Source organism: Sceloporus undulatus, chromosome 6 (genome assembly GCF_019175285.1).
Source record: "Sceloporus undulatus isolate JIND9_A2432 ecotype Alabama chromosome 6, SceUnd_v1.1, whole genome shotgun sequence".
Lineage (NCBI taxonomy): Eukaryota > Metazoa > Chordata > Lepidosauria > Squamata > Phrynosomatidae > Sceloporus > Sceloporus undulatus.
In genome coordinates this window covers 138,751,646-138,765,131 of record NC_056527.1, presented here as the reverse complement: position 1 = coordinate 138,765,131, position 13,486 = coordinate 138,751,646, and the positions used below count along the sequence as shown (strand labels likewise).

Here is a 13,486-nt window from a genome sequence, read left to right as displayed (position 1 = left end):
GAAGGTTTATTTGGGACAAGAATCACCAGTTCCTTAAAACTGGATAGCAGAAAGAAAGAAAGAAAAAAGAAAGAAAGATGAGAGTGAATACTTCCAAACAAAAAGACTTGCATTGTGAGGGCCATTTAAAAATAAAGAAATCTCACCCACCCCCCCACCCCCAGTGCCCATCCTCATCACTTCCTCCCTTGGCTAATCTGTTACATTGCCTCTGCAGCTGAGTGGTTGTTAATATGCTAAGACTGGAAAAATCATAATTAATTTCCCTTTAATTGATGCGTGGGAATATCTGGAACCCTCATTCACTTGCCTGCATTTCTCTATAAATATAGGATGTGACAGGTTAATTTGAAAGTGAAAAGTTAAAGTTCTTCTCAGCAAGCCAAGCAGAAGCTTTGCAATGCAGCCCCAGTGTCTACTCGTGTGACGCATAATAGAAAGAGGTCAACATTAGGTTACGTCCTTCCTTATTATTCTAATTCTGTTAATTTGATTCTCTCTGTCCCTTTTGTTCATCTTTAGAAGACAGTAAAAAAAGCTTTAGCTCACTGTCCATTGTCTGGCAGCCAAAGATGATATGGAGCAAAGGAAAGGGAAAGATAGAAGAGGCAACTGTAGGTGACAGGTTACCTTGAAATTTATGTGGGCTTGGTAGCCTGACACATAGTCCTTGGACTGCAGGACTCTAGTGCATTATAATTTGCTAAGGACACGGGACCTTACATGTAATGAGACAGAGAAAAGGATGTAAGAAATTCAGAGATTTCTATTGGAATCAAGCTTAGGTTGGCATCCTGTTAGTGAGTTACGATAGCATATGTTATATATCCAGTGGTAGCTGTGTTGGCAATGTAACAAAACATAGCACACTCTCCAAAACACATTGCGGTGATACGTTTACTAGGCCAACCCAGAAGGTGCTAAAAAAATACTTGCAAGCTTTTGAAATCGACAGCTTCTTTATCAGAGATGGATGTTAAAGGTTATTTTAGGAGAAGAAATGTGTTGATGGAGAATGACAGCACTGTATCTTTCTTGAGATGTTAAAGCTGAGTTTAAGATGGTGGTGGTGGGAGGGTTATGGAAAATAAACCATGCATATGCTTTACAAGGCCCTTGTAAATCGCATATATCAAACTTACACTGTTGTAACCTGTGTTTTTGGCCACTGTGGAGGTGAAAATTATTTACCAACCATAGAATAGAATTTATTATGGCCATAGAGCAGCACATTACCAAGCATACAGTGGCTAAAGAGAAGTGTACAAGAAGCACCCAGTCATGGTGTAAGAGGAACAAATCACTTTCACTGTTGTTTCTTAGTATCCAGACTCATAAGATGTCTGCCTAAAAGTTATATATAGCTATCATTACTAATAATAGTAAATACATTATGGTATAATGGCTTGGGCATTGGAGTACAACTCGGAAGATCAGGTTTTGATTTCCCTGCTTGGCCATGGAAACTCACTGGGTGATCTTGAGTGTCTCACTCTCAGTCCCAGAAAATCTCTATGGTTCTCCTCAGGGATGCCATAAGTTTGAAATGACCGAAGGCACGTAACAAGAACTAATAATAAAAATTGATACATCTCTGTCTTTTAAGGACATCTAAGCAGAACTTGGAAAAGTTATGCGCTTGTGCTACAATCCTTAGCAATTCCCTGATCCAGATGCACAATGAGAGCTGTAGCTCTGCTTTTAAGCTAATGCCTTTCCTCACTTCATCTTGTGACAGAGGATTCCATACACAAATTGTTTGCTTTCACGTTTAAGTAAAACCAGCAAAAGAAATCCATGCTACATCAGACAAAAGGCCTATTTTGTCTAGAATTTTATTCACACTGTGTTCATGGGATGCACACAAACAGGACATGAATGCAAAAGCACTCTTCCATTTGTGTTTCCCCAGCAACTGATAAAGAGAGGCTACTGCCTCTGGTATTAAAAAGACCCCACTCACACACACACCATCCTTCATCAAACAGATTTCAGGGCAACAGTCAATATGTATAACAAAAACTGGTTGTGCAACCAGAAAATGCCAGGAAAACTGTGAAATAAATCCAAACCAACCAACTGAAAATGCCAAGGAAAAGACTAAAAATAATGACCAGGCAACAAAAGATTGCTGGGTCAGTGCCAGTCAAATATAGGGAGCATGTACTACCAACATGTTGTGATAGGTCAGAAGGCCACCATCCTTGTTGAAACACAAGATGTAGAACAAAGGTGGGAATCATACAAGCTTGCATCTATTGTTGTACTGCAGCTTTCAGGATTCTTGACAACTGGTTCTGCTGGCTAGGGCTTCTGAGCGCTATAGTTCAAGAACATATGGAAAGCTGAATGATTCTTTCTGTCAATGTAGAAGATATTTGGAGAAGAGTTTTCTGCAGATCTTGAGAAATGGTCAAGCTAGTATAGGGAGACCTTAGGCCTCAAATCTTTTGGGGTTTTAAAGACAAATGCCAGCACCTTCTATTTGACTTGGAAACAAATAAATAAACTGTGGTGCTCCATTAGAATCACATCAATAGAAATACTTTTTTCGGGATGTAATTATTCATCGTTTTTCTTCTTGAAGGAAGCATTGGGTAATTTTAGCACTTTCCTTCACATTGCATGAAGGTTATTGAAAAGCGCAGTTTTTGAAGCCTATTTGTCATTTGAGACCCATTCTGTACAAAATTGGCACAGTTGAATTGAATAGAAAATAGCATTTTCTGTACTGAAAATAACATTCCCTGTATCGAAATATTGTCCCTTTAGTACACTTCTTAGCAATTACTAGCATCCTGTTCTGCAAATCTTCATTTAATTTCATGAATTTCCTCTCCACTCTGATAGAATTTCTGTAGGTTTACAAAATCTGTTCATCTTTTGGCACTTCTTTGTGCAATAAAACTTGTGGTTTTTCCTATACTTAAAAGATGTGTTTTTTTTATACAGAGGACATGAACTTTCTGCAAAATACACTAATTCCTACACAAACAAACATTGTATTTTCCCTGTATTTTAACATCCCGAAGGTTCATGAAGGAGTTACTCTGTGGAGAAAACATATGTTGTTGTTGTTGTTGTGTGTGTGTGTGTGCACAAACCCCCTATTTTTGGTGGAGAAAAGAGGTTTCCTGAACTAGAAGCAGAGTTTTTTTTTTTGCACAGGAAAATCACTTTCTCTGCAGAAAACATGGTTTCTTCTGGGGGGGGAAATATGTTTGCACAATACCTCTTGTGCAATATTTTGGGACATTGGCTTCTAGGAGAAAATTGGTCAAAATTATCAGTGGTCTATTATTCTTCCTGATGGGGGTTCCTAACTGTCTGGAAACCTGTTTATTGTTTAACCTGTTGCTGTTGTTGCATGTCTTCAAATCGTTTTCTATTTACGGCGACCCTAAGGTGAATCTATCACGGGGTATTTTTTTTGGATGGGGACAAGATTTGTTCAGAGGAGGTTTGCCATTGCCTGGAAGTAAATAAATATGGGTGTTCCTTTCATCGCTAAATATTCTTTCCATCACTAAATAGAATACAAACTAGTGTGGCCAGTCTATCTATGTCCAGGAACAGCTGCAGCTTGTAAGCAAGCCAAAACTGGGGCTACCAAAGACTCAGGCTGAGAAAGCTTGATTCAAGAGTACCCTTAAGCTCCCCTCTTCTTTCAAAGAGTGTGCAAGCCTGTCTAGAACAACCTATTTAACCAATTCCCAGAAATTAGTACCAGTTTATTAGACTTCAACCAGCTCACTAACTATACACATCTTGTGAAGAAGTATTTTCTTTTGCCTGTCTTGAACATCCCCTTCTGTCAGTTTATTGGATGACCTTAAATTCTGATATTATGAGCTGAGGAGAAGAACTTAGCTGTATCTATTTTCTTGCCATTGGATTCGTCTTAAAGCAAAACGTTTGAAGCAAATATGGAGTTTCCTGCTTGGAACAAGCCCCGAAGGCATTTTGACTGAAAGTAGATGGGAAATAATTTTATTTATTCTCTTTTAAAGATTTATGTCTCGGCTTTCAGTCAAACAATCCCAAAGGAGGGATTGCAATAGATGAAGATGATGTCCAAGAATAAAAGTACAAAGCAAAAAAAATGTCTGAAACCAGAAGCAGAATCCAAATGAATAATAAATAGGGATTAGGGCTGGAGTGATCCCCCCTTGCTGCATACACATTCTTGAATTATTTTGTTTTGCCAAGGTGGTGGCATTTTGGATGGGGCCTATTTTGAATACTCAGTGAGTTTGAGTATTAATATTGCTCTCCCCCTTTCCAAATCATTAGAAAAGTATGATTTGTCAGATCTACAGTTCCCTACCTATCTCAAATGGCACTAGCATCATTCCAAGAAGTAAATGGCAAGCATTAAAATTATTTTTTTAAAAAAAGGGGTTGGGTGGGATCATATCACCACAAAAGCATTTAAAATGCCACTCCATTCACCATTTGGAAATGAAGTAGTAAAGAAAAAAATGCCCCTTATTTTTCAAATAAGAATTAGACGGTGCAAAAAATGAGTGAGACTTTAGTAGTGATGCAAAGTCCTTCGACATGCAGCACCTCCCCTCCCCCCCCCACTTCTGAATCGGAGTCAGTCCCATTTAAGGTGAGACTAATTCATAAGAATGGAGAGAATATTCTCTGTTCAAAAAATGGCTTTCTTGAGATGGAGGAAACACAGTTGGAAAGAATAACACTCAAGTTTATAGTACAGCAGTTTTCATCCCATAAGCCCTAACTATACTGTATTTAGGGGTGAGGGTGGTTTGCTTTTTGGGATTTTTACATAAATTTTTAATATTTTCAAACCGTGGGTAGTTGAATAAAAAATTAATGGATATGGAGAGCTGACTGTATGAGGATAGTTTCCATAGTCTAAACCCTGGGTGACAACACAACACATACAAATACAGCACAGACACAGCAATATAACCCAATACACAGATACAAACTGGTACAGGAATGAGGCTCCAGGAGAAGACTTTTAGCTAGTCCAGCCATTACAGGAAGGGACGTTTCTAGAGAGAACTGGGTTGCACAGGGATAGTACAGTGCCCCTGCGTTATACGTGGGCGTGTTTTACGTGGCTTCCAGCATATGCTGGAAGCAGCGCCAGAAAGAAGGGAGCCACACGCCGGAAGAAAACAATGGCGTGCACTCCCGTGGTGTGCGTCCTGTGTGCCGCCACCACGCTGCTGCAGGCACGAGTCCCATTCATTTGAATGGGGCTTGAGCACCCGCGGTTTTTCCCTTATGTGGGGGAGGGGGGCCCTGGAACGGATCCCCTGCATAAGGGAAGGGACGACTGTAAATCAGTCTTCCCATATACATGATGGGTTTTGCCACTCAGTGCTGCAATTAGAATTGAGGAGGAAGATTGCATTGGTTTTATTTCCATTGGCTGAGGAGGAGCTAGGGATGCTTTACAGGCTGCCAGTTCCATCACTTTTGCTTTCCTGTGTTGGTGTGAAAGGTTAATGGAATATCAGAAATCTAGCAAAGTTTACAATAACATTAAAAACATTACCATTCAGACTGAGATTTAGAAGCAAATGCACTACATCCTGTGAACACAAAGTAAAATGTGATATCCATATGCAAGTAGAGCCAACTGAGTGTTATGCTTGGGGGAGTCTAATTCCCTTCTCTAGCGCAAACCCTGTAAGCTACAAGCAGGAGAAAGCACATCCTGCCTCCATTAACAACATCAAACATTTTTCAAGGCTGGGTGAGGTGAGCGGGGACCTGCTCCCCGCTTTCTCTTTGCTGTGATGGGCACCTCTTCCATTCTCTCTCACCTTCCTGCCACTTCTCATAAAACGGAAAGATATCAGCTGTCAGTTTTGAGGTGAAAAATGTTTTATATCTATTTTACGTTATATATATTTTTTCATTGCCAGCCATTACTGTAATATCTCCTTTGATTACCAAATTAATCACTGGGTTGCAAAACCCATTACATGTAATTGAGTCCGACAGTCATGGGCGCTCTATAAGCGCTCTCACTTTATCTCTTGCCTTCATTCCACTGACGGATGGCTATATCCCTGGCCATCTTGCTCCCAGAGATGGGGAGAGGCTGATCTTAAAATTTCATACAGATTTTTTTCTTGTTGGAGGGGAAGGGAGAGAGGCAGGAAGGATGCTTTGTTCAGGCTTGATTCTTAGTTGTGACCTACACCAATTCAAGGATGCTGGGGAAATTATTATATAAATGCCACATGAATCCTGCAAGTCTAGAATTGCAAATTCTTTCTGTAGACATTATTTGCAGAAGAAAAACTGGAGGAGGAATGTTGCAATCATTCAATGGTTCTACTCTAGTTTGGACTAACCACAGGATTTAGGCTATTGTCCACTGAAGGAAGCAGACTGCATTTTCTTGATAGTGGACCTATATGCATGGGCAGGATACCTTGGTCCAACCTTGTGGCATCCCATCCATGGTTCTGGCCCATTATCACAACTAGTTCACACCCCATTCTCACCTGGGCCAGCATGGTGAAGGGCAGATTTTCACATGCCCACCTGCCACTGCACTAGGGAACCACCATGTGCCCCCTTACCTGCCACTGCTACCATGTTCCTTCTAAAGGCTGCCACTGCATCCCATAAGGATATAAATGGTACATCTGGCTTCACTCACATGGCGAGGCACCCACTTCCAGTGGCACAGGCTGTGACTGAGGACTTGAGGAAACATAGTGGCAAGTAAGGGGCATGTGGCTGTGCGGTGTACTGGCTGTCACCGCTGAGTTTCAAAGGAAACTCCACTGTAAACAGCTGGTTAAAAAAGACAACACTAAGGACCTTTGGGCCCAGGGTTGTGTCATAACCACTGGATTGCTGTTTGGTCTAGCCAATCCTGACCTGAGGCTATTGGCCTGCATTGTCTGTACAGGGCGACACCATGCCGAGGGAAATACAGCCCTTTTGTCCAAAATGCACTTTATTCAAGCTCAGGAACACTTTCCTTTTTATTATTGATTCTATTTTATATGGAAGAGTCCTAGCAAGGCAAAGATATACAGGGATCAGCTTCGGCACAGATTAAGCTTTCCACCCCAGATAGAAAAGTGAAAAGATAGTATATCAAGAGAAACTCTTTAAAACTACCAATTATTGAATTTTCTACATGAAAGCTATTATACACGAGTCTTTAATGTGACAGAATACAGAGGGACAATTCAAACACAAGGACTAGATATAGCATCTGCATTGTCTAACAATAAATAAGTAGGATAATGTCTTATTGTGTGCCTGCCTACTCCAAATTCTGACCTGAAAATTCCAGTGGTCATTTCAAAATCCATTATGTTATCTCTCAATCACTATGAAAATAATCATGTTCACTTGAAAAGACATTTAGTATTCTCACAATAACTACTTGTTTATAATAGAGGCTGTATGCCAAACCATTTGGAATGTGTCTGTGCAAACATCAAAGTATATGCCTTCTTGCAAACTCTATATCAATATATCAAGCCAAGCTGGCTCCAAATTGTTTGTTCTCATAATTCAAGAATGGCTATTTCTATGCAACAACCTCAAAACTGCAAAATTTATGTTGCAGTGCAACCTCAGGAGAATTCATTCAAAAGAAAGAAAACCAACATGTAAAAGGGTGACTTACAAGGCTGAAGGAAAGGCAAGAACAATTAGCCAAAATTACAATTGGTTTATTCCTCTCCCTCCCCCCCCCCCCCCCATCTCCAGGGTCCTGCATGAGGTGAGGCCAGTTTCTTGCTGCTTTTATTGTTGTTTTGTGCCTTCAAGTCATTTCTAACTTATGGCAACCCAAAGGCTAACCTATCATGGGGTTTTCTTGGCAAGGTATGCTCAAACGAGGTTTGCCATTGCCTTCTTATGCGGCCGAGAGCATGTAACTTGCCCAAGGTCACCCAGTGGTTTTCACGGCTGAGCTGGGAATCAAATGCTGGCCTCCAGAGTTGTAGTCCAACACTCAAACCACTATGCCACACTGACAAAGTGCTTAAATAACAACAATGAGCAATTCAGGGCGGCAATTCAACATTTAATAACTCTTAAAATTTAAGAACCTGAAAGACTGCCTACTACTGGTGGTTTCTGGGTCTATGGCCTATATAATGGTGAATTCCCTCCTGGTTTAAAGAAATCTCTGTGGTGCTAAACTATTGGAAGGGCACAATGCAGAACCATGAATAGCTCCTATAACATCTGGACTAAATGTCAGCAGATTGCCCTGCTGTTGTTTGTGGGTTTTTCAAACTATGAGACTGTGTTCTAGAAGAGTTTATTCCTGATGTTTTGCCATCAGCTGTTGATGAAACTTCAGGAATAAAAACTGTACCACTGACATCCGAACCATTAACCTTCACCACTGCTTACTTTCCAATCAGATTCATTTCTGTACTAGCATCATAGCATGGAAGGCTTAGAGCCCAAAGGCTGTGCATTGCATAATGGTCCCTGATTCAGTCCCTAGTATCTCCAGCTAAAAGGATCAGCAGGCAAAGGGGGAAAACTGTTACAGAGACCCTAAAGAGACTCTGGCAGTCTAAAGGAACCATACTAGGCTACACCCAGAGTTTGGAAATGCTATGTTTCTGGATCACAGTTCCCAAAATGTACATGGCCACTGGCTATGCTGGCTTGGAGATTTCAGAACCAAAAAAAAGGGGAAAACATTGGCCTTTTAAATCTCTTTTAAACCTCTGGACTAGCCTGCTCCCGTATAAGAAGGTTTCCTATATTCCTATCTGCAGAAGTCCATTTCCAAATAACCCTGCTGCCTTTGGTGAGTCAGATGAAGATCTTGGTCCATGCCCCACTAAAACCAGGTGAAATTACAACCCTCTCCTCAGCAAAAATGCATGCCTTTATATGCTTTAGGTACCAGGTGAATTTTGTATTCTCCCAGACTTTAAAATAAATAAATGAAGATTTCATGATACTGATTTTATCTGTAAAAGATCTGGTGTTTTCTTTGTTATTGTTCTGTTTTGATTTGGTTGGCTGCTTTTTGGATTGTTTTTGCATTATCATTTTGATTACACAACGCTCATTCTTAGCCATCCATGAAATATATGTATTGATGAAAGGCAGTTATAAATTTGTAAAATTGATATATCCTTCTCCAAGTCTGGACAATGGAACTGTGAAATAGAATGTGTCTGTGGATGATGAGCATTAAAGATGCAATATTATTTTTAAGACGGGAAAAAAGAAAAGAAAACAACAACACAAAATTGCTTATTCTGAATGAGACAGGTCATCCTGACACATCTGAAAAGCCTGTCGAGAAATTGCTACCCCTTCCAAGATCCAGTGCAAAAACAAGGCAAAGACGGGGCTTTAAAAGTGAAGTTTCTGCCATTTGCACAAAACTGTCTGTTTGCAAATCTACCAGTGTTTCTTTTTGTGAAGGAAGACACACACGCACACACCTTATGCAGAGTAAACATGGGAAAATGGGCTGACAGATGGGAAAAGACAGAAAACATCCTTCTGAGCTTTAAAAAGCAGCAACTATTGTAATGTTGAACAAATTCTGCAATTTGTGCCATTTATGCAACAATTGTTCTTGAAAATAGAAGTTTCTTTATCTTTCCATCTTGAAAACATGGATAAAACTTTTTGCAACTGCTTGTTCTAGTGCATGAGATCAGATGGATTTACATCCCTAATAGAATGCTGGGCAGGAGATGCTTATCCTAGAAAGACTCAGAAATAACATCTGAGTCATTCTACTGAGATTGAAAGCTACCTTTCTCAGAAAGCCAGTTAGAGATTTTACAACTACTGGTAAAGTGTCAGATAGCTTAGAAAAGCAATCCTGCATGCGGCTCCCTAGCAAGAGGATGCTCATTTGTTTTTCTGCTTGAAGAAAACAAAATGGATGTCCTTTCTCTTCGTCGAGTTCTGTGAAACGCTAGTAAATGCATTTAACCTGAATTCACTCTAGCGTAAACTAAGATCCTAATTGAGTTTTTCATCACCTGTAGCCATCCAGATTCTAAGAGATTAAGAGACCACTGCCCTCTTGTGGATGGTTTACTACTTAGCTGCAGTATTATATTTTATCCACATCCACACTCACACCCAATTCAATATATGGAATAAGTAGTATTGAGTCAGATGGTGCATCTGTCTTAGTATGCTCTATAATGACAGGCCCATCAAGGGACCTTGTGTGAGTTACACTCTCTCAGCCTCAGGAGAAAGCAATCACAAACCTCCTCTGAACAAATCTTGCTAAGAAGACCCCATGATAGTTTCACCTTAGGGTCACCGCCAGCTGGAAATGACACAAAGGCACACAACAGCAACAAAACACTGACTGGCAGCTGTTCTCTGGGGACAAGGGGTTGCCCGCTGACACTGCTATGTTGAGGTTAAAAGTACAATGTGAAGTCGAAGGCTTTCATGGCCAGCTTCCATGGTTTTTTGTGAGGTTTGTGGGTTTTTCAGGCTATGTGGCCATGTTCTAGAAGGTTTTCTTCCTGACATTTCACCAGCATCTGTGGCTGGCATCTTCAGAGAATGCTTTGCCTGGAAAAAGTGGGTCTATATATACTGTGTGAGCCTGGAAATGCAGGAGCGATTTGCATGTGTATTGTTCTGTTACTGATGGCAGCCCTCAGGCTGGGAGTCTAATGCACAGAACATTAATCCTCTTTTGCATTAGACACCCAGCCTGAGGCCTGCCATCAGCAACAGAACAATACACATGCAAATCGCTCCTGCATTCCCAGGCTCACACAGTATATATAGACCCACTTTTTCCAGGCAAAGCATTCTCTGAAGATGGCAGCCACAGATGCTGGCGAAATGTCAGGAAGAAAACGTTCTAGAACATGGCCACATAGCCTGAAAAAACCACAAAACCCACAAAAAAAACCTGTTAAAAGTACAAATATTTTCTAAATTTGATTCTCATAGACAAGAATAATCTCATATATATATATATATATATATATATATATATATATCCCCTTGTTACAGGAGAGTCAGTCCAAATGAAACAGTTTTTGAAGACTAATTGCATGTGGGCACTTATTCTGTGCAAAAAAAGAAATAATGTTTTCCCCCTAGACATAAAATGGCATTTTCTGTACAGCAAATAAGTTCCCTGCATAGAAAATATTTGTTGTTTTCTGTACAGAAAACTTGTTTGCTGTGCAGAAAATGTGCTTTCTGTACAAGAAATGTCCTCTGTACAAAACAAAACATGCATCTTCCGCTTAAGAATAAATCCCAAACTGTGAAGATTCTCAATCCATTGGATTCTCATCTTCAGTTGGTCATCCTCTCTCGAGAAACATATTTTTGACCATGTTCTCAGGTTTTGTTTTCTCTTTCCTGTCCCTATGAGGATGGAAAAAAATATTTGGTTTTGTTTTGAAAGGTCCAACGTTGAGTGTCAAGAAAAATTAAGAAGAAAAATCCTGTATTTTGTAGGACTTATCCTGTATGATATTATTTTCAGTGGAAATAAAAGGAGGACCCTGTGCAGAAAATGCTGCAGTTAGGGACATTACTTATATATGTACATGTATTTTGCTTTATTTGTGTCTCCTTTTTGTGTTTTCTCTTTTTCTTTATATATTTCTTTCTGAATATTTATGGTTTTGGCTGCCAATTAGATTGTCTGTGTTGAAATTAATAAATATATACTAATGGGCTGCTTCTCCTGAATGCTTAAAACAAATCCGCTTAGAACAGAGGTGTTTTATCATCCAAATTTTCCTCTCTAGCCCTTCAATGAGTCCTGAAGCTCTTCAAACATAGAAATCATGCCTCTGGGAATATATCAGCATTTCAAAATCAGTTTGCAATGGGGTTCTGAACAAAATGTCATAAAGTGCCATGAAACTAAACGTTCTTTTTCTGAAAATGTCAACCCAAACCCACCGCCATCACGACAATAAGGGATAGATTTAAATTGCAATAAACTCCCAAACATGTCATTTCACTGGGGTTTCTTTAAGCCGAAAGAAAAGGAAGGAAAAGGGGAGGAAATGGGGAACTATGAGATCGAAATGTCAATTTAAAATGATAAATTGTGTTTTGTAATTTCTCCCCAAAGCGTATTGAATTTTTCTTCCTCTCTGTTTTACATTCTCCTTTGACAATAAGTTCAACCAAACAGCACTGAACTTTTCTTCTGGCAAATTATGAATCACACTACTCGAATTCTGAGGAGGACCTTCTTGAAGGCTAGCAAATACCATCAAATGTAGTCCTTAATCATTTTTTGAAGCTTGTCTCCAAACAAGAAAATCCTCCAGTTAGGTGGGGTGGGGAATTTTTAATGTCTCCTGTATTGTCTTTCATCTGCATGCATAGAACTATGTTTTCCTCCCTTGTATCTGAACCAGAATGAGATGGAACTCAACAGCACCAAGGCTTAACTCATCATTAGGAATAAAGTCCCCCTGCAGAACTTTTCTTCACATTTTACTGTGAACTGGCATAATTCGTGCCTCTCCAATTCCATACACAAATGGGAATGTGCGCATGTTTTGGTTTCTGTCCTTTGATTCTGTAATGCAATTCTATGTTGTTGTTGCTTTGTAAGTAAGGAAAATTGCATACAGAAAAGGCATGTATTTCGAATAATGCATTAGGAGAACTTCCGTATAAAGATGGATATAGATTTTTGTGCAGACTTTTTAAAATGGTGAACAGATAAGGAAACATGACAGAATGAACGAAGGGTTCAAAACATGAGAAGAAAATAGGAAGATAAACAGATCCATCAAAACCTAGTTGCCATGCCACATTAGCTGTTGCTGTGTTAGAGGTTTTGATATGGCAGCCCTTGTTTCTGGAGATGGAGTTGGGTGGAGAAGTGACCAATGGAGTCCCACAGGGGTCTGTCCTGGGCCCAGTGCTATTCAACATCTTTATCAATGACTTGGAGGACAAAATTGGGGGTATACTTATCAAATTTGCAGATGACACCCAATTAGGAGAAGTAGCTAAAAACCCAGAAGACAGGATCAAGATTCAAAATGACCTGAACAGACTAGAAAACTGGGCCAAAGCTAACAAGATGAAATTCAACATGGAGAAATGTAAGGTACTGCACTTAGGGAGGAAAAATGAAATGCACAGATATAGGATGGGGGACACCTGGCTGAATGAAACTTCATGTGAAAGGGATCTAGGAGTCCAAGTAGATCATAAGTTGAACATGAGTCAACAGTGCGATGCGGCAGCTAACAAGGCCAATGCAATTTTATGGTTCATTCAATAGAAGTCTAGTGTCTAGATCAAGGGAAGTAATAGTGCCACTCTATTCTGCTCTGGTCAGGCCCCACCTGGAATATTGTGTCCAGTTCTGGGCACCACAATTAAAAAAGGACATTGAGAAACTGGAGCGTGTCCAAAGGAGGGCGACTAAAATGGTGAAAGGTCTGGAAACCATGCCCTATGAGGAACGTCTTAGGGAACTGGGTATGTTTAGCCTGGAGAAGAGAAGGTTAAGAGG

The 13,486-nt window shown here is 40.0% G+C and overlaps 1 protein-coding gene across 2 annotated transcripts in view; it reads right to left on the bottom strand.

Moving 5' to 3' along the window:
- OPCML (opioid binding protein/cell adhesion molecule like) overlaps nucleotides 1-13,486 on the bottom strand; it is a 916,982-nt gene that overhangs the window by 593,009 nt on the left and 310,487 nt on the right. The window lies entirely within an intron of this gene.